Source organism: Schistocerca cancellata, chromosome 1 (genome assembly GCF_023864275.1).
Source record: "Schistocerca cancellata isolate TAMUIC-IGC-003103 chromosome 1, iqSchCanc2.1, whole genome shotgun sequence".
Taxonomy (NCBI): Eukaryota; Metazoa; Arthropoda; class Insecta; order Orthoptera; family Acrididae; genus Schistocerca; species Schistocerca cancellata.
The window spans coordinates 480,406,943-480,431,939 of NC_064626.1; the positions used below are offsets into that span (position 1 = coordinate 480,406,943).

At 51.4% G+C, this 24,997-nt stretch overlaps 2 non-coding genes and 1 pseudogene across 2 annotated transcripts; all 3 read left to right on the forward strand.

The window, feature by feature from the left end:
* Window positions 1-655: 655 nt before the first annotated feature.
* Window positions 656-843, forward strand: LOC126096394 (U2 spliceosomal RNA). Its single transcript, XR_007522051.1, has one exon. It is a non-coding gene; the product is annotated as a U2 spliceosomal RNA (small nuclear RNA).
* A 15,749-nt stretch (window positions 844-16,592) lies between these two features.
* LOC126096416 (U2 spliceosomal RNA) lies at window positions 16,593-16,767 on the forward strand (annotated as a pseudogene).
* Window positions 16,768-24,151: 7,384 nt separating this feature from the next.
* Window positions 24,152-24,337, forward strand: LOC126096438 (U2 spliceosomal RNA). The gene has a single exon (XR_007522053.1). It is a non-coding gene; the product is annotated as a U2 spliceosomal RNA (small nuclear RNA).
* Window positions 24,338-24,997: the final 660 nt, after the last annotated feature.

Sequence of the window (24,997 nt, forward strand, 5' to 3'; positions counted from 1 at the left end):
CCTAATGTAGTTAATACATAGGATTAGTAACAAATAGGATAAGAAAAATTATTTCTCTACTAATAACCATTTGTGTGTGTCTGTGTGACTGGCGGTCAACGGCTCGATGAAATCATTCCGAGGTATTCACCGTCAGTCACACTCGGTGATGGTACTAACAAATCTCTCATCTATCCTAACTTCTTTTTATATTCTTCTTAAAAACAACAAAATTTTATTTATATTTCAACCTCAAATTATTGTTATTTTGAATCATTCTTTGTAAATGTTGTAGATAAAACAAAAGGAAAGAAAACTGTAAAAATATGAAAATCGAAAATTGTAAGATGTACGACCTGTTTTAAACATCAGGTAACAGGTCTATAATTTGGCAATAAATAAAAAAAAAAATATGACCCTTCACTCTGCTCGCTTTCCTTTCTTTTTCCCCCGGCCAGCTACATCTGGACTTCCACCGGGGTTGAACACAAGCTTATGACACCCTCCATCTTGGCCAGAACAATTCTCTGGGTCACACCAAGATCATATATTCCTGATATAATTCTTAGTTACGTCCGCCCGAAGTGTGATGCTCCGGAGCTCCAGGTCCCAGCAGCCGTAGAGCAACACCTTCGTAGCTGCTCCCAATTCCTACCGAATGTGAACCTCTCCTAAGTTCCTTTCCAAGTATTACCTCAATGACTAAAAAATCTGTTCTTATCAGCTTAATATCTGATACGTCCTGCATCGCAGGACCAGAATATTAAACTCATTTTTGGCTCATGACGGAGTGCTAAGAGCTTCCTCCACCTCTGTCGCGGGTTGGCCCGGCATTGCAGTACCGCCGGGATCGGCCCACCTAAAATTAATTAAAACACAGCCTGAAATGGTTTAATATTCTGCAGTGATCAGATATTCCGCTGGTGGCAAAACTTGTCGTAGTTGTCGATCTGCCCAGTAGTTAGCTGCTTACACAGCACGTATTGTTTTAATTAATTTAAGATTATAGTAAGTATTTATTTATTTATTTATTTTTTAGCCGGACCGCTTTTGCAGCCGCATTACACTAGGCTGGTAATTTATGGGGGCACAGAACGGTGCCTTCAGATGCCTCGTTGGCGTCTCTTATGGTCCGGCCACAGATAATTTTATTTACATTTTTTGGAGTTATATCTTTAGCTCCTCGCGAACGTCGTCGTCGTCGTCGTCACCGCCGCACGCACGCAGAATACGTGTGTACACACACATATGCAGTGGGCGGTTGACGATGGAAGCATTCGGCTAGGTGTAGCTCGCGCCGGTGTAGCTCGCGCCGGCCTGGCGCTGCTGTGGGGCGGCCTCTCGGCTTCTCCACTGCCCTGGCAGCTAGCGGCGTTCAAATGGGACTCGCAGTTTTCTCTTCGACATGGAGGGTAGTACTGGGCTGTTGACGAGTGCTCTCGTGAATTGTCGTTCCTTCCGGCACTTGCTTTTGCGATGTTTTCGACGGTCGCCTGTTGCCATATCGGCCCGTAGCACCGTGTGTCACTCCCACATGTGGAGCGCACACGCTGCAAGCATTTAGGCCCTTCCTCTGCGGCTTTTCCTTATCGCTTCTCGGCCTTTTGGCTAAGAAGCACCCCGCGAGCGGAGCGTTCTGTTGGGCTCTGTCGGGGGTCGCGGGTCGCCTCTCGCGTGTAGCGATCGAGGTCGTTTCGTTTGTTCTTGATTTCTCCGTCGTTGAAATTTTTGCGCTGACATGACAAACCGGTCGAACAGTATTCAGTGTGTGTTCGACAGGGCGGCAAAACGGCCGACCGCGTTTGAAATACAAGAATGTATTTTTGGTGATCTGCGTGTACCGGAACATGATGTTGACACCTTCCAACTGGATTTCGTCTTGTTTTCGTTATTTGTGAAATTTGTCGACCAGGAGAAATACGAAAAGTATGGCCTGGCACTAGCGGGCGAACATCCGTTCCGCTACTTCGATGGCACTGTCGGTACAGTGACAATCGTGCCGTCTGGGTTTGGCATACGGACTGTGCGGGTGTTCAACGTACCACCTGAGTGTCCCAATGAAGTCATCAGCCGTGTCTTGTCGCGGTATGGCACGGTGCTCAGCATAACGAATGAGAGGTGGGGCAGTGCCTACCGTTTCCAGGGCAACAGCGGCGGTCCGCATGGACGTCCGCCAGCACATACCGTCGTATTTAAATATTGCGAGTACCAGGGCCCAGATCACCTATATTGGACAACCACAGACTTGCTCCCTTTGTCAATCTACGGAGCATCTCCGCGTGGATTGCCCGCGCCGGCGCCCTGTGCAACTGCCGCGGGAACGCCCTGATGGTACCAACCTTGTGCCTCTCCTCAGCGAGGTGGTGGCGGGCGCTGCCCCCCGTCCCGCTGGGAGGACTGACGTGTCGCCTCCGCCAGAAGCAGTGCAACCGGCACCCAGTGCATCGATTGACGGCCCCGTACCGGACCAGACGCCCGTTGTGGCGGTACCGCCGGCGGCGTCTGATGTGCCTGCTGTGGCGAGTGATGTTGTCGCTGTAGAACGGATGGAGGTAGTTCTTCCTACCCCACCCCTCCCGGCAGATGACGCTAAGTCCCCCCGACGTCGTCATAGGCGCAAGAAGGCGAACCCAGACCGGCCAGCGGAGGAGGAGGACGTTTTACGTCCCCATGAAAGCAGCAGTGAGGCTGAATTTCAGGCCTCCTCAGTTTCCCGCTCTGTTTCCGCTGACCGCTCGGGCGGTATGCGGCAAACTGCTCGGCAATTAGAAGCTCTTATTAGTTCATCGCGGGATCGGGGAGCGATCCCTGCAAAACGAAAACATGACCAGGGTAGCGACCAGCCGATGCAGCGCACTCGTACCCTTTCTCATCCTACTGCGTCCGAACCGTCTGCGCCGCCAGGTTCGGACTATCCTGCCGATGGGGGAGGCCTGAACTGGGCTGACGACGAGGGCGATGAAATGCGTGATTGAGTGGGCTCTTCCCCACATGTGCTGCTTAGTATTTGTTTCCCACATCTGGGGTGTTATAGCGGGGTTCCGGTGTGGATGTTTCCACGCCTGCTTCCCTACGGCCGTGACCCTCTCTGCCGTTGCTTCCTCTGTGTTGCTCTCCCATGCCTGCCTTTGACCATCCGCTGGGAGCCCTCTCCCTTTTAACGGTCAATATCAACTCCATCTCCAACCCGGTCAAACTTCGCTCTCTGAAGGACTTTCTCCACCTTGGTGCGTTTGATGTGGTATTTCTCCAGGAGGTTTGTGCCCCTTTTCTCTCTGACCTGGTTGGTTATGAGGCACTGTATAACATCGACCCTGACGCCCGGCGGGGTACTGCTTTGCTCTACCTATCAGAGTTCACTCCATCCGATGTTACCACGCTACCCAACGGTCGCGTTCTTGCATGTATCCTTCAAGATGTCCTTTTTCTAAATGTCTATGCTCCTTCAGGTGCTAACCACAGGCATGACAGAACAACACTTTTTCAGTCTGATCTCCCCCCTTTCTTAGCAGCTCGTCGCCCTATCGTCTTTGTCGGAGATTTCAACTGTGTGGTAGCCGGAGTTGACCAGGTCCCGACGCCTATGCGGTGTGAAGCGCTCGCTTCACTCCTTCAGGCGGCTGACCTTACTGACACGTGGCGCCACTTTCATCCCGCCTACACGCAATTTACCCACATCTATCCCACTGGAGCCAGCCGTATTGATCGTGTTTATGTCTCGGCTGATTTGACCCCCGCCCTTTGTGCTGTCCAAGTCATACCCGTGGCCTTTAGTGACCACTGTGCGTACTCGTGTTCCTTGCGTATCGCGGGTCCAGCCCCGGTACCTCGTGGCACCTCTTGGAAGATGAATACCCGTCTTCTGCCAATGCCCGAACTTCGTACTCTTGTCACGGAAACATGGCGGGATTGTATCGCGGACACTTCCCGGTACCCTACCACGGTGGTTTGGTGGCTCCGCTGTGCGAAGCCTCGGCTGCGACGTGTTATCCGGCAATATAGTCGGGAAGTCGCCCACTGGAAGCGTAGCACGTTAGCCTTCTATCAGCAGTGTCTCACTGACGCCCTGACTCTTCCTGCTGACAGGTACGATCAGCTACGCATGCGCCTCAACAAAATTAAAGCGAAAATCCTTCGCTTCTCTCGGGAGAAGGCCGAAGGTATGGTGGTGCGGTGCCGTTCTGCATCCCTGATTGAAGGCGAGAGGCCATCCCTTTATCACCTTGCCTCTGAACGAACTCGTGCCAAGAAGACCACCATTCTGCGCCTTAAGACAGACGATGGTACGCACATCACAGACTACCGTGAAGTCCTCCAACACCTGACGGACCATTTCACGCACCTCTTCCAGGATGTTGAGGTCGACGTCGCCGCCCAACGTGCACTTGTCAGTGGGGTCCCAACTTCTTTGGATCGTCATGACCGCGGCTCTTTAACCGAGCCCCTTACACTTGCTGACCTCACATCTGTCCTCCGTGCCTGTCCGGGACACAAGTCCCCTGGCCCCGACGGTCTCCCTTATGAATTCTACCAACACTTTTGGGACCTGCTCGGCGACCGTTTCTGCAAAATGTGCGAGGAGATTTTTGCTGGATGCGACTTACCCGCCGAATTTTTAACTGGACGTATTGCCCTTATTCCATAGGTGCCTGGTCACTGTCGAGCTCAAGACCTGCGTCCTATCACTGTTCTTAACACTGACTATAAGTTGATGGCACGATGCGTGGCCTCTCGTCTAAAACAGGCAATGTCTAAGGTCCTTTGCCCCGCTCAATCCTGTGGCGTTTCGCGTCGGAACATCTTCACCGCCGCTTCCCTGTACCGCGATGTTGTCTACCTAACCGCCGACACTCGCACCCCGGCAGCCATTCTTTCCTTGGACTTTGCCGGGGCCTTTGACAGGGTCTCGCACCCTTACCTGTTGGCTGTTATGTCGCGGATGGGTTTTGGGGAGCGCTTCATACGCATCATCCGACACTTCTTGGATGGGGCGAATTCCACCATAATGGTGAACGGTTGCCGGTCGCGACCCATTCCCATCAGATGGTCAGTTCTACAGGTGTCGATGTATTTGTTTGCCTTGGCACTGGACCCCATGCTACGTGACATTGGCCGGTTGGTCGACGGTGTCGCTCTCCCAGGCGTCACCTTCCGCTGTGCGGCCTACGCAGATGACGTTGGTGTGTTTGTTGCTAACGCCAGGAACATCGATTCAGTTCGCCGAGTTCTCGACGTTTATGAAAGGGCCTCCGGTGCTCAGTTAAATCCCAATAAAACAGTACTGCTTCCACTTGGGCCACGATCATTGACCGTCGAACGCCCATGGTACCGAGTTGTGGGAGAACAGCGTATCTTGGGTCTTGAGGTGACTGCCTGCCCGCAGCGTATGTTGACACTCACGTGGCGGCGGTTTCTCACGCGCATCAGGGGCCTCTGCGTGAGCCATGCTGATCGACGTCTCGACCTCCATCAACGAATCCAGCTGATCAATACTTATATCCTCTCACGGGCATGGTATGTCGCACAACTCCTTACGCTGCCGAAACATATCGGCCGAGCCATCTCACAAGCGGTATACTGGCTCTTGTGGAGGCATGCGCTGTTCAAGGTTGATGCGCGGACTTGTACGCTGCCGAAGGTCGATGGCGGCCTCGGCCTCATTGACTTTTCCCGGAAATGTGCGGCCCTTCTGATTCACCGTGTCGCCACTCTGCGCGACGCCGACCCCGGTGGGACTACAGCGGTCCTCTTCGACCGTTATCGTCCACACTCGGCACGTGCACCGGTCTGTTTGACGCATATTCCGTTCCGGCTGACGACGGTCAAAGACTATTACCTCCATCGCAGCTATGTCCTCCCAGTGGCCACGGACGAGGCGCGCACGTCGCGGCGCCTTTACCATGCACTCCGCGGCCAGCTTACACCGCATAAATTGGAGGACAGACGACCGTCAGTCATCTGGCACCATGTTTGGGCTAATATTAACAACTCAGCCCTTCCCACGGAAGTTTCGGCGCTCTGGTATCGTGTCGTCAATAATTTAATACCCACTAACCATCGCCTGGCGGCCATCCGTCTACGGCCCTCGGCTGCTTGCGGCCGGTGTGGTGACGTCGACACCAGAGAGCACCGTCTCTTGTGCCCTCACGTGGCGGAAGTCTGGAACCTTGCCCGTGTGCTCTTAGCACTGATTGGAGGAACGACGCCGGACAATGTGTCGATTGACTGGTTCCTTACCCCTGATCTGCAGACCAACCCCCGGACGTGACGTAATGCGATGGTGTGGCTCTTGGGCCACACCATTTTCACGATCTATGACCTTTCCCTTACCACTGCTGTCTCTTTCATGGAGTACCTGTGGAGCCAACATCGCCTGGCGGAATCTGCCCGAACTTACACCACTACCTTTGCCAGATTTTTAAGAGTCGCAATGGTTCATGGTTACCAAAGGGTATTCCAGGCCGACTAAGGCGCCTCTTCCAGGCCTTGCCTGTGTCTCCCCTGGAACTCTGTCACCCGAATTGTCACATTTCCCTTGACTTGCCTATGCCTTCGAGTGGTCGTTGGCCCTCTAGGCATCCCTCGAATGGCCTATTCTTCGTTACTCCTGGACTGATAATCGGACACATGAGCAATTGTGTGCACTCTGTTTGGAATAGTATTAAGAAATTGGAAACCACGTAATACACCTTAGAGAATCCTTATTTCGTTACTTCTCTGGGCGATGGAATTATCTCGCCGATTTCGTTTTCAGTTGTGTGTGCTGCCGTCCCTGTTTTATTTGCCTTCATTTCTTTCGTTATTTTTTTTCTTTCTTTCTTTCATTCCTTGCCTCACACCTGCAGGTCGAGGTGTCTTTCAGAGTAGTGTGTCGTCGCTCCCTGAGGCATAGCGGAGTGTGCCTCAAATGTTGTTCCGTTCATGACCATTAGACTTGCACCTGTCAGCACTCAACTTTAAGTGCTGTGACGCCACTAGAGGATGGCGGCAATTTGGAGCGGAAAAGGTTGCGCTATAGGGGAGGTAGGAGGCCCACAAAAAAAAAAAAAAAAAAAAAAAAAAAAAAAAAAAAAAAAAAAAAAAAAGTGTAAAAAAAAAAAAAAAGGGCCTGTCCTACTAGCTTCGGGGGCCCTCGTCTGTGACCTCCCGCCGGCCGACCTCTGGGTGCCCCAGAGTGTCAGACACGGCATCGTGTCCCATACTCACTCTCCCCCGACTGGCAGTGCCGGGGATGGCGGACTCTGCATTGCAGAGCCGCAGATGTGCACGCAGCGTTTTCAGCCGCGGGTCGCGCGGCTACAAAATTCACACTCGAAAACGGGGACCGTTTCCGGGTCGTGCAGCCTCCTGTAGTGGCGGAGAAGGGCCGAATGGTCCTTATACTCGCCAAAAGTTGGTCTGCCGGCAGCCTTGGTGACAAAGCATATCCGGCAGCGGAAGACCTCCGCCGGCAGCGTCACCACAAACTCCATTGTTCAGGTTGCGGACCTGAAACAGGAGAATAAAGACGACCGCTTCCCAGTGCAGAAATCTGTCCATTTCAGCCCGTATTAAGCTAATAAGAACAGATTTTTATTTATCAAGATAATACTTAGTTCCGTTTTACGTTGTATAAATTTAAGAAAAGAATATTCATGACTCTGTACAATTAAGTTTTAAAGATTTAAGAAAGTTAGATCAAATTAAGAAAAACGGTTCTAACCGTACTTAAGTATTGCATTACTATTCTAGTTCGTGGGTTAAGCCCACTACTTAAATATTGGAAGGCCGCGTTAGGCGCGGATGCTTAAGTATATGGATCTTAAGAGTAGTCCCGCGATAGGCGCGGCCTTAGTTATTTTAGACCTGGGAAGGTTTGGAGCTAGTTTAGGGTCTATTTTGTTTTATTCCACTCTTCTCCATGCCCTGACAGCACACTGCACATGCACGGCTGCCAATGGCTGGTGCACCACGCACGCAGGCGGGTCACACTCAGCCGGGCTTCTCCCCTCTGTCCGCCTTGCGGCAGATGTCACTGGGGTGCCGCGGCAGGAGGGCGTTGCTTCCCACGCTGGCTGGAGACTGCCGGGCAGTAGGCACACGTTTGGCGCCGCCCAGCACCGCGCCAAGTGAGGCGGGGGCCATATTCGGCGGACACCACGGAGGGAGGGGCACCAGGCAGCACCGCACGCATCGCTACTGACTCGGCACTGCTGCAGTGCGGCGCGAAGATGATGTAGCGCCGCAGATCCCGCGTCGTGGAGGAGAATCTAGACACCGCCATCACGAAGGCACCGACCTCGAAGTTCGCCGACGACTGCAGTCCCGAGGGTCTCGCAGCCTGACGTCAGAGCATGCCACAGTCTAGGGGGACACATACTGGCGATGGCCAGTGATGTGTTCCACTTGAATGTCGCGGCACCACATGATGGTGTCGGACACCATCAGCCGCCGCATCAGTTGGCAGTAGCGGTTGGCGATGCCTAAGTGCCGAAGCACAGCATCATTCTGGCGGTCCCTGTCCCAAAGACTGCCAACAACTAGGGCGCCGACAGTGACGGAATAGCCGCGAGCGGCTAATCCGCGCGCAACGTCGGTGTACTTACTTTTTTAAAAAAAATTTATTAATTAACGTTATAACACGATTGAAACAAGTATTATGATATAAATGATTCATAAACAACAAACATTGTATGATACACACTAACCCACCACCTTATATAATTAGTGGGTCCAATTATTATGATATTAAAAACAAGCACCTTATACTAATTGATGAATGGCACTTGCTATGGACAGGGTTAAACTAACTACTTGATTACTCTGGTTATTCTAAGACTAGCTACTCTGCAGCGTTACAGGTGTGCCAGATAATATATAAACCTACTAATAAGGCCTGCTCACTGAGCTAATCCCAGTGAGCGTGCCCCTGGCACTGGGCTGGCCAATTACTTTTGAAATCGCTGCAGTCCCTACCTATGTTAGTAGTGTTAATGTTCTAATTCTACATTATTCTAGTGTAACTACTTCCTATAGAGTCTAGTGCATAAGTCAAGTCCGGGAATGGTGTTCCTGCTCCCCTGATTCGACAATGCGGCGGATTCCGGTCGTAAAACAGCCTTACAGTACCGCGCTCGGCGGCAATTGCAGGTGCACGTAAGTCTTTATCGGGTTATATTTTTTGGTCTGTAACCGTGTTGGTTTCTAATAAAATCCCTCAGGATCTTTTTGGATATTTCGTTTGCCAAATTGTTGAGGACATTAAAGGTCTCGGCACGTCGCAATAGTGTGTATGTGTCTCTGTTTGGTAAGTGATATCTAAGTTCGAGCGCCACATCGTCATATAACGTGCAGTCATAGAAGACATGTTTGGGTGTTCCATCCGGAGCACCACAGTCGCACGCTGGTGTTGCCTGTTTTCCAAATAGACATAAATATGTCTGATATGACCCACGACCTGTAAGAAAGTGCAGCAGACCTCTGCTCGGCTCAAAGTGGCTCATTTGAAGTCATTCTCTGATATTTGATAGTAGCTGTAAAACCCTTCTTCCCGTTTCCTCAATTTCCCATTGCTGTTGCCATAACTCTTCGCCCCTTCTCTTTATTGCATACTTATCCCCCACTTGTACCCCATGATTTCCCTGGTCTTATCTATTTTTCCTATAGAGACCCAGTACCACGCTCCCTGTTCTCTAATTTTTATGTCTAAAGGACATAATCCTATTATCAGTAACGCCCCCCCCCCCCCAGGTGTTGCTCGATATGCCCCGACAGAACGCAACAGCATGTTCCGCTGCACCCTCCTCACGGTCACTGCGGGCACCATCCTCGTAAGCCTGTGTGCCCAAACCCCACTCGCGTATCCTACTAAGGACGTTAGGATACTGTTGTGGTATAGTTTGATCAAGTTGGGAGGTAGGTGGAATCTTCTATGGCCTATACTGATGAGATTATTTAGAACTTCTAGTGCTCGCTGCGTTATGTTTTCTATGTGAGTATTATAATTCCATTTTTCGTCTATTGTGACTCCTAGGAATCTGGCTTCTCGACGCCGAAGAACTGGAGTTCCTTCAATTCTGACAGTTGGATTTCTGACGAGACTGCCTTTCATTAACAAATATGTGGATTTGTGCGGTGCTACTTTCAATTTTGCTTCTTGGCACCATTTCTGAAGCACTATAATTGCTTGCTCTACCTTAGGCTCAAGTTCCTCTCGGCTGCGGCCGCCTACCAGCAGGAGGAGGTCGTCAGCATAAGCTATCACGTCTAGCACGTCCTCACTTAGTTGTAATTTCTCTAGGAGGGGTTCTGTGTTTATATCCCAAGAGTGGCCCCAGAACTGATCCCTGGGGACACCCTTTCGTGATGGTTTTACTTGTTCTTCCGCTAGGCGATGATAGCCATACCTCCCTGTCCATGCAATAGCTCCTCAGACTGCCATTGAGGGGCCCTGGGCCCTCCTCCTCACGCAAGCGGGAGAAGAGCGAGGGCCACCACAGGTTGTCAAAGGCGCCACTGATGTCCACCATGATGCCTACCCCATACCTGTGTGGGGTTGAGCTGCAGACCTCAGCTGCCAGGGCAATTGCGTCAGACGCCGATCACCCCGGCCTAAAGCCGGCCTAAGGCCGTACTGCAGTATCCTGTGCGCTGTCAGTCTGTCAGCCAGTAGCTTCTCCAACAGTTTTCATAGATTATCCAAGAGACAGATTGGCCTATAGGATTTGGGTTCTATGGGGTCCTTGTCCTTAGCTTTCTGAATAATTATTACATTAGCCCTTTTCCAGATTTTAGGGGATCTCCCAGTTCTTACACATTCATTGAACAGTCCCGTGAGAGACGCAACTAGCCAAGGGGCGAGAAACTGCACCACCTCCGCGACTATGCCGTCTGGCCCTGGTGCATTGCCCTTTTTCAATTATTTGATTTGTGCAGCCACTTCTTCCTCTGAGAAGGGGTACATCATGGTGTTGTTGGTGTATTCATTTAGATCCTCCCTGCGAATTTGTTGTTGGAGTTCATCCTCCTCATTTTCCTCGTCATCTGGCAGCAGAGTGCGCAGGAGAACTTCAGCAGTTTCCTGCCACGGCTCTGTCATTCTGCCTCCGTCTCTGATCGTCGAGAGGACCGCAGGGGACCTGATTTTTTTCCCTGACCAGTTTGTATGGTATTCCCCAAGGGTCAGTGGCTAGCGGGTTCAAAACATACCTCTCCCAACTTCTCATTCTTACCTGCTTTACTTCTTTTTGGAATATTTTTCTTCCCTGTACTGCTGCAGCCAGAACTGTTTTTCTTGCCAGACGGCACTTCGCTGGTAGTACCTCCTCGCCCGTCTCACAGATTGATGCATACGTTCAAGATCGGCAGACCATGGCGATGGGGAAGCCGCCACTGCTCTCCTCCTGGTTGGCACAGCGGCCTTGACCGCGCTGACTATAAACCCTACCAGCTCTTCGGCATACCTATCTATATCCAGGTCACCTTCCGGCAATGGCGGAATGTCACACTCCTGAGCCAGGCAGTCCCAGTCGGTTTTATTGTAATTGAGTTGGATATCCCATCCCAGGTCCCAGCAGCACCCTTCTTCTCTGAGGCAGAAGGTAATTAGGTTGTGATCACTTGTAGTGGCGTGTTCGATAACCTTCCAACCTTCAATGATACTGATGGCGTTGGCTGTTGCCAGGGTGACATCAATGTTTGTCGCCTGCCCTCCGCCTCCTCTGTAGGTGGGGGATTACCAGGTTTGTTTGCCACTACAAGTTGGGAAGCCATGATTAGTTCTTCAGCCTTCTCACCATCAGCATCCTTTGTGCCGCTGTACCACATAGGGGACTTGGCATTGATGTCTGCCGTAACAATAACCCTGCGCCCGCGTAGCGCCGTGATGGTTCTCGCAAGGTGGTCCGAGAAATCTTCAAAATTTCCTCCATATTGGAAATACATGTTAACGAGGTGTATTAATCCTACCGGTGTTTGTAGTTCTACTACATTGCAGTGACTGTTTGATAGCTGTGTTAGTCTAGTGGCCCTTAGGGCCTTGTTTGTGACTATTAAGACTGCCTTCGGCTCTTCTCCGGTAGAGATTATCTGCCAAGTGGTAGACATGGAGATCAGCTCCGCCCGGGAGTATGGTTCCTGCAGACAGACTACATCCAGTCTACTCTCCTCCACTACTTTTCTAAGCTCCTGCATGACCAGCCAACTATTATGGGTGTTTATTTGTCCTATTACAATTTCAGATGTTATGGGAAGCAAGTGTGGAAATTGCAATCAGGCCATGGTTTGTTATAATCTGAAGCAATTCGGCCATTTGAAAGGACAGATTGCACGTAGATCTCTTGCATGTTGAATTCCTCTCCTCTTCTCTCGAAAACCCTTCTGAGCAAGTCACGCAGAGCTCCGAAATCTGTGGGAAGATTCATTGACTTTAACTGTATCCTGTCCACAGCCTCCATTGTTGAGGTGACCTTTCTGCCATATTTATGCCCTATACGTACGACGTGCCTGAGCGCCATGGTGAGGACAGCCGGCTGCTCCAAGCGTGAAAGTTCCATAGGAAGATCCAAGTTCGGGTAGATCGTTCTAGGATCCGGATCTGGGGCTCTCGGAAATGCTTCCAACTGCATTGTACTCGTGATTGTATTGTCTTGGACAACAGTTTGGAGAGATCCTTTTTGAACTGGAACAATGCTATTACTCTCTGCCGGTTGCAGACTCTTCTGTTTCCTCTTCTGGCTCCGTCTGTATGCGTAGGTCAACCATGATTACCTGTTGCAGGCTAGTTTTTTCTTGATTGGTGACGAAGCTTACTGCTTCTGGGTTGAGTGTTGAGTTGACACTCAGATGAACCAGTCTTGGGCTCTGTCAAATTGTCTGAATCAGCCATTTCTTCTACTTCTTCAATCTCTATTTCTGGTTCAGTTTGGATGCTTGAATCAACCATAATTGTCTCCTTTTTCTTTGTCTCCTGGAGCGATTTTAAGAGTTCTTTGAATTTCTCAGCTCTTTCCGCATCCCTTTTCTTCTTACTTGGAGACTGTCTTTTGCTTGATCCGGTTTTGTTGTTGCCATTAGCCATAATCTGTTTTAGAGATTAGGCATTGTTCGAGTAACTTATATGTTGGGCAGTTCCTCCCGGTTGTGCCACAGGTCTTTTTGCCCCTTTGTGTCCATGGTATGCAAACAGCGGATTTCCTACATTCCTTTCTTACATGGTTCTCCTCTCCGCACCTGGAGCAAGCCGGCTTCCTACTGCAATATTTATGTATATGATCAATGTCCCCACAGTTGTGGCAGCGGGGTACGATTAGGTAGTCTTTCACGTTTATGGCGTGAAAACCTATGTACACCCTGCCCATAGCTGTTAGTTTCCTCCATAATCCCCCTGTAACTTCAGCAACATGATGAACTACATCTCTGTCCCTAGGTCCCGTCTTAAATCTGAGATTAAAATCTTTTAGAAAAGTTTCCATGCTTATATCTGAGTCCTCAAAGTTTTGTTGATATAGGGTCTCACATAGGTCCTCATCCGTCATTGATTTTGGGATGTCATACAGGATGACAAGTGGATTTCGCTTTTGGGGGGGTTCACATTTAACTGACTCACATAACGTTTGGTTTCCTAAAAGCTTGTTTTTGTCATCCTCTGTGGCTACATCTACAATAACTACATTTTTTATTACTTTTACCTTGTTAATCCTAATCTTTTCTCTTAGGGGGTTTACGGTGGTGGCAAAAACTTCCTGTACCTTCTTAATGTCCTGGCCGGGTAACGGTCTTAAGAAGACTGCAGTCTCCGGTCGTTTAGAGACCTTTGCAATAGTCACTTTAGTTGTTTGGGCCTTTGGTGCAGCCTGTGCTGCGACGCCGGCCCATGTCTTCCCTGGTTGTTTCCTAAGCCATCCATTCTCCCTTTCCAGCTCCTCAATTCTCCCTTCTAACTTTGCATTGGCTATCGCCCATGCCGCCATTCATTTTTAATTGCCTGCACTGCAGACTGACTGATTTTCCCGTTTTTGACATTTTGGTCTAAAAACTGGGTAATCCTCATATGTCTCTCTAGATTGCTCTCTTCCGTCGTCTGACCCAGGCCGTCCTGTGGCGAGTGATCAGATAGCATCGAAGCCCTTATGGGCGCACTTAGGTCGCTTGTCTCTTCAGTGGCCATCATTGTTAGACAAGCGAAAAAGGGGTTGGAAGCCCGCCTCTTACCCCGGACCGGCTCCTCTGTCATGGGGGGGGGGGGGAGGACTAAGATGCAGCTCGCCCACCAACCTCGTCCCTAGGTCAATGGCATCCCTGAGCTGCCGAGTTCAGCACACCGTTGCCAGTGCCCTGGTCCCCTTCAGTGGCCTCGTCACCGACGATTTCTCCCAGTGTTCATCGGCAAGTGCACCCCCCCCCCAGGGGAGAAGCGGATGCACTTCTCGTCCTTCGCCGCCTACTAGCCCGAGCTCCCACCTGCAGGCCAAGGGCACGCTCCTACTCAGGTGGCGGGCCGGTCACCCAGTCGTTCGACAGTCTGGACCCAGTTGACCTGGCCCAGGCGATGTCACCACCCCCTGGGTTTGGCAGAACACGCCCCGGTTACCCACGGGCGCGGCGAAGCGCACTTGCCGACTCGCGCCGAGGTCCCACGCCGACAAACGAGGTCGCCAGCATGCAGAGCACCAGCTGTTCCTGTGCCCTGCGAATTGAGGGAGGGACAGATTGTCAGTCCCTCAGACACAGCTCCCCCTGTGCCACGCACCCTTCGCTTTCGCCTTGGGTTGGGGGCGTTTAACATCCTACCTTGACAGGAGTTTAACGTCCTTCCTTGAAACGACAACACTCACCGTTCCACAGCCTGGAGGTATTATGAGAGTGATGATGCGATAAAAAAATGATGGTATGGCCCGGGTCTTATAATGTGGAGTTTGACATCATCGAGACGGTGCGGCACTCAAACCCGAGTTACGTTCCCTGGAGGACCTCCACACGTACTGGGGGATCATGGCCGACCATGTCTCACCCACCGCTTTTGATAAATCACGGTGGGCCAGTGCGGTTCAGTGAGGATTGCACCCAGTTAAGGGCTAGCCTTTTAACGTCATGCATGGACGGCCCTTCCCGTGTTATCTTCACCCCATCTAAAGGGTTTACTGAGCGCTGGAGCCACGTCAAGGAGGTGAGCTTGAGGCACTGAACCGAAAGCATTCGCCAGATCAAGCCAAGCAAAGCATACTTGGCCTCCCCTGCGCCCTGCATCATCAATCGCCATCTGTACAATGAAGTTGTGCTCATAGCAGCCTTCAAAAGTGCGGAAACCCTTCTGTTCTGGGGAGAGCAGGTTCAAACATGCTGCCCAGAGGGTAGTACGATCCGCAACGATTGCAGCAAAGAGCTTAGAGATGGTGGAGCTCAATGCTAAAGGCCGCCAGTTCGTCACGTCCGAGACGTCCCATTTTTTGTGGATGAGGACGGTAGTGGATACTTTCCACTGCACCGGAGACTTCCGCTCATTCCAGCAGCGCGAGAAGATCTTAGCTAGCACATGGCAGCCAGGATCCTCACGTCGCAAGTCCGAGTACGTGACTGCGTCTGCCCCAGGAGCAGTATTGCTCGCCTACTGGAGCCGCTGTTGCACCTCTGTGGCGGTGATCAGCGGCTCCGTGATCACGTTGCCATCGATTTGGCAGTACGGCGACGTCTCGCCAAGGACGCGCTGCATCGCCTTGCGCCGGTCCGCGCGGTACAGCTTCTGAATCTCAGCTGCTTCCACCGGGGCTTAACACAAGATTATGACACTTCCATCTTGGCCAGAACAATTCTCTGGGTCACACCAAGATCTTATATTTCCTAGATAATTCTTAGATACGTCCGCCCGAAGTGTGGTACTCCGGTGCTCCTTCTTCCTGCAGCCGCCGTAGAGCAACACCTTCGTGGCCGTTTCTCATCCTTACCGAATGTGAACCTTTCCTACGTTCCTTTCCAAGTATTACCTCAATGACTAAAAAAATCTGTTCATATCAGCTTAATGCTGGGTCAAGGTCATAACACACTGATATGCGATGTATTTCCTTTAGTCATTGGACTCCTAATGCCCGATTATGACGAAGCTGCAGTGACGGCTCCGGAACGTGGCCAGCCTTGCTGTGAGGGCAGCAACTGCTGGTGCTACTACCGGACTCGCCCTGCATTGAATACTCCCTCGTTTTCTCCCGATTTTGACTGAGGGTTGCGAGATGCTCAGGCCCCATCTGCCCCCTGCTCGATCTAGCGGTGGCGATCTGGAGCGCGGCAGATGCAGACCGGTCTCGTGTGTGTCCAGCCTTCGCTGTACACACCGGCGGCACAGTGGTAGTGGCATATGATCCCAGGCATATGACCCTTCACTCTGCTCGCTTTCCTTTCTTTTTCCCCCGGCCAGCAACGTCTGGACTTCCACCGGGGTTGAACACAAGCTTATGACACTCTCCATCTTGGCCAGAACAATTCTCTGGGACACACCAAGATCTTATATTCCTGAGATAATTCTTAGTTACGTTCGCCTGAAGTGTGACGCTCAGGTGAATGGCAGGCGCCCGTTGAGCACGCCTTCGCGGCTGTTTCCAATCCCTACCGAATGTGAACCTTTCCTAAGTACCTTTCCAAGTATTACCTCAATGACTAAAAAATCTGTTCTTATCAGCTTAATATCTGACACGTCCTGCATCGCAGGACCAGAATATTAAACTCATTTTTTGCTCATGACGGAGTGCTAGGGGCTTGCTCCACCTCTGTCGCGAGTTGGCCCGGCATTGCAGTACCGCCGGGATCGGCCCACCTAAAATTACTTAAAACACAGCCTCAAATGGGTTAATATTCTGCAGTGATCAGATATTCCGCTGGTAGCAAAACTTGTCGTAGTTGTCGATGTGCCCAGTAGTTATCTGCTTACACACCATGTATTGCTGTAATTAAAGATTATCGTAAGCATTTTTTTTTTTTTGCCTTTAGCCGGACCGCTCTTGCAGCCGCATTTTTTTTTTTTTTTCCTTTATTGTTATTTAAACACCTATACAGGTGGGCTGGCAGCAGCATGGTACGCTGCTCTTCAGCCTTTAGTTGCACAATAAACATGATAGAGCGGTGACATACAAAAAAGACGGCGGGCAAAAACATGGAGATACAAAAAAAAAAAAAAAAACAAGAGACAAGAAGCCGTTCACGTTGGACGAAAAAACACTAACACTTGGAAACATGGCGCACAAAACACGGCGAACGGCGACGGCACATGTGAACAGTTGAGTCGGAACTGCACGAAACACAAAACGAGGCACACACACTGAACACTGGTGGCGATGGTCTCCGGCGCGCGAATGTTCACTGAGCGTGTACGAGTCCGGGGACCTGCCAAGAGGGGGGTGGAGGAGGAGGAAGGGGAGATGGGAGAGGGGAGAGCAGAGATGCCATGGGCAAAGGAGAGAGGGGGAGGGAGGAAGGGGGAGGGGAAGCCCGGAGGAGAGGGTAGGAGGGAGGGGGAAAGGAAAGAGAAGGGAAGGGAAAGGGGGGGAGGGAGGGTGCCGAAAGGAAAGGACACAGGAGGGGGGGGAAGGATCAAAGTTGATAGGAGGGGTAGATGCAGGGGAGGAGGACATCATCAGGGAGGGGGAGCTGGCGGAAGCCACCTTGGGAGAGGGTATGGAGGGTGGAGAGATGGAGACCAGGTGGGACATGGGAGTACAGGCGCGGCAGCGGGCGGGGGTGGGAGAGGATCGGGGAGACGAGCGGGTGAGGAGGATCGAGTTTACGGGAGGTGTATAGGATTCGTATCCTTTCGAGGAAGAGGAGGAGGTGGGGGAAGGGGATAAGGTCATACAGGATCCGCGTGGGGGAAGGGAGACTGATGCGATAGGCAAGGCGGAGAGCATGGCGTTCAAGGATTTGGAGGGATTTATAAAAGGAAGGGGGGGCGGAGATCCAGGCGGGATGGGCGTAACAGAGGATAGGGCGGATGAGGGACTTATAGGTGTGGAGGATGGTGGAGGGGTCCAGACCCCACGTTCGGCCGGAAAGGAGCTTGAGGAGACGGAGTCGGGAACGTGCCTTGGCTTGGATTGTCTGGAGATGGGGAGTCCAGGAGAGGCGACGGTCGAGGGTGACGCCAAGGTACTTAAGGGTGGGGGTGAGAGCGATGGGACGGCCATAAACGGTGAGATAGAAATCAAGGAGGCGGAAGGAGGGAGTGGTTTTGCCTACAATGATCGCCTGGGTTTTGGAAGGATCAGCCGCATTACACTAGGCTGGTAATTTATGGGGGCACAGAACAGTGCCTTCAGATGCCTCGTTGGCGTCTCTTATGGTCCGGCCACAGATAATTTTATTTAAATTTTTTGCAATTATATCCTTAGCTTCTCGCGAACGTCGTCGCCGCCGCACGCACGCAGAATACGTGTGTGTAAACACACATATGCAGTAGGCGGTTGACGATGGAAGCATTCGGCTAGGTGTAGCTCGCGCCGGTGTAGCTCGCGCCGGCCTGGCGCTGCTGTGGGGCGGCCTCTCGGCTTCTCCACTGCATTGGCAGCTAGCGGCGTTCAAATGGGACTCGCAGTTTACTCTTCGACATGGAGGGTAGTACTGGGCTGCTGACGATTGCTCTCGTGAATTGTCGTTCCTTCCGGCACTTGCTTTTGCGATGATTTCGACGGTCGCTTGTTGCCATATCGGCCTGTAGCACCGTGTGTCACTCCCACATGTGGAGTGCACACGCTGCGAGCATTTAGGCCCTGCCACTTCGGTTTTTCCTTTTCACTTCTCGGCCTTTTGGCTGAGAGGCACCCCGCGGTCGGAGCCGTCCGTTGTGCTCTGCAGTGGATCGCGAGTCGCGTTTCGTGGTCGTTCTCGTTCGTTCTTGTTTTTTCCGGCGTTGATATTTTTGCGGTAACTATGTCGAAACGGTCGAACAGTATTCAATGCGTATTCGGCAGAGCGGCGAGACCGCCAACGGCGTTTGAAAAAAAAGAATGGATATTTGGCGATTTGCAAGTATCGGAATATGACGTCGACACCTTCCAACTGGATTTCGTCTTATTTTCGTTATTTGTGAAATTTCTCGACCAGGAGAAATACGAAAAGTATGGCCTGGCACAGTGCACATAGTGCCATCTGGCTTTGGGATACGGACTGTGCGGGTATTTAACGTACCCCCTGAGTGTCCCAAGGAAGTAATCGGCCGTGTCCTGTCGCGGTATGGCAAGGTGCTTAGCATCCCGAATGAAAAGTGGGGCAGTGCCTACCGTTTCCAGGGCAACAGCGGAGTCCGTAGTGTTCGTATGGACCTTCGCCAGCAGATACCGTCATATTTAAATATTGGGAGTACAAGGGCCCAGGTTACCTATATAGGGGAACCACAGACATGCTCCCTCTGTCAAACTACGGAGCATCTACGCGTGAAATGCCCGCGCAGGCGCCCTGTGCAACTGCCACGGGAACGCACTGATGGTGACAACCTTGTGCCTCTTCTCAGCGAGATAGTGGCGGGTGCTGCCCACCGAACCGCTGAGAGAACTGACGAATCGACTCCGCGTCCGTCAGGAGAGGTGCAACCGGTACCCAGTGCATCAGTTAACAGCACTATTGAGATTGTCCCGGACCAGACGCCCGTAGCGGCAGTACCGCCGTCGGCGACTAGTGCGCCTGCTGTGGCAAGTGATGTTGTCGCTGTAGAACAGATGGAGGTAGTTCATCCTACCCCGCCCCTACCGGCAGATGACGCTAAGTCCCCCCGGCGTCGTCATAGGCGCAAGAAGGCGAACCAAGAACAGCAGGCGGAGGAGGGGGGCGTCATACGTCCCCCTCCTGAGAGCAGCAGTGAGGCTGAATCTCAGGCCTCATCAGTTACACGCTCTGTTTCCGCTGACCGCTCGGACGGTATGCGGAAAACTGCTTGGCAATTAGTGGCTCTTCTTAGTTCATCACGAGATCGGGGAGCGATCCCCGCAAAACGTAAAAATGAACAGGGTAGCGAACAGCCGCTGCAGCGCACTCGCACCCTCTCACTTTCCGCTGCGACTGAACCGTCTGCGCCACCTGGTTCGGACTATCCCGCCGATGGGGGAGGACTGAACTGGGCTGACGACGAAGACGATGAAATGCGTGATTGAGTGGGCTCGTTCCCACATGAGCTGCCTGGTATTTGCCTCTAACATCCGGGGTGATGTAGCAGGGTTACAGTTTCGATTTTTCCACACCTGCTTCCATACGACCATGACTCTATCTGACGTTACTTCCTCTGTGTTGCTTTCTCATGCCTGCAATTGAGTCAGCCGGGAGCCCTCTCCCTTTTAACAGTAAATATCAACTCCATCTCCAACCCAGTAAAACTACGCTCTCTGAAGGACTTTCCCCGCCTTGGTGCATTTGATGTGGTTTTTCTCCAGGAGGTTTATGCCCCCTTTCTCTCTGACCTGGTTGGTTATGAGGCACTATATAACATCGACCCTGCCGCCAGGCGGGGCACTGCTTTTCTACACAGATCAGAGTTAACTCCATCCGATATTACAAAACTACCCAATGGTCGCGTTCTTGCATGTATCATTCGAGATGTACTTTTTATTAATGTCTATGCTCCTTCAGGAGCTAATCACAGGAATGACAGAACAACACTTTTTACATCAGATATCACCCCTTTCCTGACAGCTCGTCGTCCTATCGTATTTGGCGGAGATTTTAACTGTGTGGTAGCCGATGTTGATCAGGTCCCAACGCCTATGAGGTGTGAAGCACTCGCTTCACTCCTTCGGGCGGCTGACCTTAAATGATACGTGGCGCCACTTTCATCCCGCCTACACACAATTTACTCACATATATCCCACTGGGGCAAGCCGTATTGACCGTGTTTATGTCTCTGCTGCTTTGATTCCTGCCCTTTGTGCCGTCCAAGTCATTCCCGTAGCCTTTAGTGACCACTGTTCATACTCTTGCTCCTTGCATATCACCGGTCCAACCCCAGTTCCTCGGGGCACCTATTGGAAGATGAATACACTTCATCTCCCAACGCCCGAACTTCGCACTTTTGTCACGAGAACATGGCGGGATTGCATCGCTACTGCTTCGAAGTACCCTACCACTGTGGTTTGGTGGCTCCGCTGTGCGAAGCCACGGCTGCGACGTGTTATCCAGCAACATAGTCGCGAAGTCGCACTCCGGAAGCGTAGCACATTAGACTTCTATCAACAATGTCTAAATGATGCACTAACCCTTCCTGTTGACAGGTATGATCAGCTACGCATGCGCCTCAACAAAATTAAAGCGACAATCCTTCGCTTCTCTCGGGAGAAGGCCGAGGGGATGGTGGTGAGGTGCCGTTCTGCATCCCTGATTGAGGGCGAGTGGCCATCCATTTATCACCTTGCCTCCGAAAGGAATCAAGCAAAGAACAACATCATTCTGCGCCTTCAGACGATGGTACGCGCCTCACAGACTACCGTGAAGTCCTCAAACACCTAACAGACAATTATACACACCTCTTCCAGGATGTTGCGGTAGACGTCGCCGCCCAACGAGCACTTCTCGGTGGGGTCCCAACTTCATTGGATCGTCGAGACCGCGACTGTTTAACCGAGCCACTCACACTCGCTGACCTCACATCTGTCCTCCGTGCCTGTCCGGGACACAAATCACCTGGCCCCGACGGTCTCCCTTATGAATTCTACCAACAATTTTGGGACCTGTTAGTAGACCGCTTCTGCAAAATGTGCGAGGAGATTTTTGCTGGTTGAAAACTACCCGCCGAATTTCTAGCTGGACGTATTGCCCTTATTCCAAAGGTCACTGGTCACTGTCGAGCTAAAGACCTGCGTCCTATCACCGTTCTTAACACTGATTATAAGTTGGTGGCACGAAGCGTGGCTTCTCGTCTCAAACAGGTAATGAATAAGGTACTTTGCCCCACTCAATCATGTGGCGTTTCGAATCGATCCATCTTCACCGCCGCTTCGATATACCATGATGCTGTCTTACTCACCGCCGACACTCGAACCCCGGCTGCAATTCTTTCCTTACATTTCGCCGGTGCCTTTGACAGGGTCTCCCACCCTTACCTGCTGGTCGTCATGTCGCGGATGGGTTTTGGGGAGCGCTTCATAAGAATCATCCGACACTTCTTGGATGGAGCAAATTGCACAATCGTGGTGAACGGCTGCTGATGACGACCCATTCCCATCAGACGATCAGTTCGACAAGGAAGTCCCTTGTCAATGTATTTGTTCGCTTTAGCGCTGGACCCCTTGCTGCGTGACATTGGACGGATGGTCGATGGTGTCGCTCTCCCTGGCGTCACCTTCCGCAGTGCGGCATACGCGGATGACGTCGGTGTGTTCGTCGCAAACGCCAGGGACATCGATTCAGTTCGCCGAGTTCTCAACGTTTATGAATGAGCATCCGGTGCCATGTTAAATTCCAACAAAACGGTGCTGATCCCGATCGGACCACGATCATTGACCATCGAACGCCCATGGTACCGAGTTGTGGGGGAACAACGTATCTTGGGCCTTGAGGTGACTGCCTGTCCGCAGCGCATGTTAACACTCACGTGGAGGCGGCTTCTCACGCGCATCAGAGGACTTTGCGTGAGTCACGCTGATCGACGGCTCGACCTCCATCAACGAATCCAACTGATTAATACTTACATCCTATCACAGGCATGGTATGTAGCACAACTCCTTACGCTACCGAAACAAACCGGCAGAGCCATCTCACAAACAATATATTGGCTCTTATGGCGGCATGCACTGTTCAAAGTTGATGCGCAGACTTGTACACTGCCAAAGGTTGATGGTGGCCTTGGACTCATTGACTTTCCCCGCAAATGTGCGGCCCTCCTGCTTCACCGTATCGCCACTTTGCGTGAAACTGACCCAGGTGGGACAACAGCGATTCTTTTCGACCGTTATCGCCCACAATCGGCGTGTGCACCAGTATGTTTGACACATATTCCGTTCCAGATGACGACAGTCAAGGACTGTTACCTCAACCAAAGTTATGTCCTAACAGTGGCCACTGACAAGGCGCGCACGTCGAAGCGCCTTTACCAGGCACTTCGAGGCCAGGCCGCACAGCATAAATTGGAGGACTGACGACCGTCGGTCATCTGGCACCAAGCTTGGGCTAATATCAACAACCCCGCCCTTCCCACGGAAGTTTCAGCGCTATGGTATCGAGTCATAAACAATTTAATACCCACTAATCATCGTCTGGCGGCCATCCGCCTACGGCCCTCGGCTGCTTGCGGCCCATGTGGTGACGTAGACACCAGAGAGCATCGTCTCTTATGTCCTCACGTCACAGAAGTGTGGGACCTTGCACGAGTGCTATTGGCGCTGATCGGTTGGACGACACCAGACAATGTGTCAATCGACTGGTTCCTTACCCCTTATATTCAGACCAACCCCCGAACACGATGTAACTCAATGGTGTGGCTCCTGGGCCACATCATTTTCACGATCTATGACCTTTCCCTCACCGATGCTGTCTCTTTCATGGACTACCTTTGGAGTCAGCATCGCCTGGCGGAATCTGACCGGAAATATACCATTACCTTTGCAAGATTTCTGAAAGTTGCAATGGGTCATGGTTATCAAAAGGTGTTCCGAGTTGACTAACGCACCTCGTCCAGGAATTACCTGAGTTTACCCCTGGACCTTTGTCACTCTGACTCTCAAACCACCCTTGCCTTGCCTATACCCAAGATTTGACATTGGCCTTCTGGGCATCACTCGAGTAGACTGTTCTATGATACTGATACTCTGGCAATTGCTAACATGGAAATTGTCTGAACCTTGTATGCACATTATTGGAAAATTAGAAAACACGTAATCAATCTTGGAGGATTATTCCTTCGTTAACTCTCTAGGCGATGTGGTTATCTCGCCAATTTCGTTTACATTTGTGTGTGCTGCCATCACTCTTTCTTAATTTTCCTTCATTTCTGTTTTTATTTCTTCCTTTTTAGTTTTTTAAACTCATCACTTGCTTCACACCTGCAGAGAGGTGTCTTTCTGTGTAGTGTGTCGTCGCCCCCTGAGGCGTAGCAGAGTATGCCTCCGCTTTTATTTTCGGTTTATGGCAATAAGTCTTGCTACACACAGCACCGTGCTTCACGTGCTGCGTCGACGCTCGAGGATGGCGGCATTTTTGGAGAGGAAATGGTAGGGCTATAGCGGAGGTAGGAGGCGCATTTAAAAAAAAGAAAAAAGTGAAGTATCTGTTCTTATAAGATTAACATCTGATACGTCATGCATCGCAGGACCAGAATATTAAACTCATTTTTGGCTCATGACGGAGTGCTAGGGGCTTGCTCCACCTCTGTCGCGGGTAGGCACGGCATTGCAGTACCTCCGGGATAGGCCCACCTAAAATTAATTAAAACACAGCCTGAAATGGGTTAATATTCTGCAGTGATTAGACGATGCAAGCATTGGGCTAGGTGTAGCTCGCGCCGGTGTAGCTCGCGGCGGCCTGTCGCTGCTGTGGGGCGGCCTCACGGCTTCTCCACTGCCCTGGCAGCTAGCGGCGTTCAAATGGGATTCGAAGTTTACTCTTCGACATGGAGGGTAGTCCCCCCTGCGGGTCCGGGGATTAGAATAGGCCCGAGGTATTCCTGCATGTCGTAAGAGGCGACTAAAAGGAGTCCATTCCCCTCACGGGGGTAGTTAGCGCCTGCGTCCGGAGACGGACGGTTCCACGACCTATAATTGTGGTCCTTTAGGATTTTCACTTCTCGTTTCTTCCTTCCTTTGGTTGGTTCCTTTCTTTGTTCTTCTCCACCTCACTGTCTTCCTTACTCTTTTCCTTGACTTCTTCTCCTTGCCTTCTCATTGCCTTCTTTTCCTTGCCTTCTCATTGCTTTTTTTCCTTGCCTTATCATTGCCTTCTTTTCCTTGCCTTCTCATTGCCTTCTTTTCCTTGCCTTCTCTGGTCTCCGCCTCGGCGTTTGAGACAGTCTGTCCTCTTTCTCCCTCTCTCTTTTTCCTCTTCTGCCTTCCTCCCTGTGCGTGCCTGAAGGCCGACCCACGCG